The following is a 1,034-nucleotide window of genomic DNA, read 5'->3' on the forward strand; positions in this document are numbered from 1 at the left end:
TAAATGAAAATAAAACAAAAGGATTGCATGAAGATATATCAATTATTTCACTTACGGTTTAAAGACTTTAGTCTTCTCGGACCTTTTCGGTTGGTAGGAAGCCATGTTGGAGTTAGTGATTTCTGTACATTGTAGTTTGCAGACCTGAAAGGCTCCCTGCCTCCCGCCACTACAGTCCCAGAGCACAATATCAAGCCTGGAAGACTGTCGACCTGCAACAGATATAAAATAAATAAATATACTGTAAATTTGTCACTTTTATTTAGTTCAACAACTATCATTTAAATAAAGTAAATAAGTAATAATTATTAACCTTGATTCTAAATATATCTGTTTACATGCATGTATGTGTATGACAAGTCTAAATTAAGTGTATTACTTGTTAATGTGGCACCTTGTGATACTGCCTTGACCTAGAGCCTTGTGCTGCTGTATCCCAGAATGCCTTTCTGGGTATTAGGTTGTGATGCCAAAGAAGCTTAACACTTTCTCTCCTCATGTGATGGTTATTTACAGGCCAGGTTTAAGTCGGTCCTTCGTGGGTCAATAAAACTTAAATATCTGTATTGAATTTGAACATACTATTTTTAGGCAAATGTACATTTATAAAAATGTTACAAAAATACAGTAATAAGTATATAAAATTATCTCAGAAAATGGACATGGTTCTGCAAGATGAAGCTATACTTGAATGTGCTTTAAGATTACATATCAGGCCTGAATAATTTTTTGAATTTTTTGAATTGAATTGAGTTTTATTGACGGACAAGAACACTCACACGTCTGCCATCAGGTGTGTGTAGTTTCACCACATGGAACTGCATCAGCTCTGAGATATATTCCAGGATTGACTCAAAAGTGGGCGTAGTCCTCTTGTGTAGCACCACAGTGTATTTTACAGTGGGATCTCCATTGCGAAAAACCAGTAGCTTCTTTGGCGTTCGCACAACCACTCGCTCCTGCTTGTGGATGTTCTGGCCAGGAAAGAACCTGGCCTGCTGCACAGTCCGACGACGAGAACTGACGGGCCTGGC

The 1,034-nt window shown here is 38.0% G+C and overlaps 1 long non-coding RNA gene across 1 annotated transcript; it reads right to left on the reverse strand.

Annotated features, from left to right (window-relative positions):
* Nucleotides 1-51: 51 nt before the first annotated feature.
* Nucleotides 52-976, reverse strand: LOC111672316 (uncharacterized). Its single transcript, XR_002762001.2, has 2 exons — nt 780-976; nt 52-212 (listed from the first exon to the last, which is right to left on the reverse strand). It is a non-coding gene; the product is annotated as an uncharacterized LOC111672316 (long non-coding RNA).
* Nucleotides 977-1,034: the final 58 nt, after the last annotated feature.

The sequence above is a fragment of the Seriola lalandi genome, unplaced genomic scaffold (genome assembly GCF_002814215.2).
Source record: "Seriola lalandi dorsalis isolate HSWRI2012SDOR001 ecotype SW California unplaced genomic scaffold, Sedor1 jcf7180002008144, whole genome shotgun sequence".
NCBI lineage: Eukaryota > Metazoa > Chordata > Actinopteri > Carangiformes > Carangidae > Seriola > Seriola lalandi.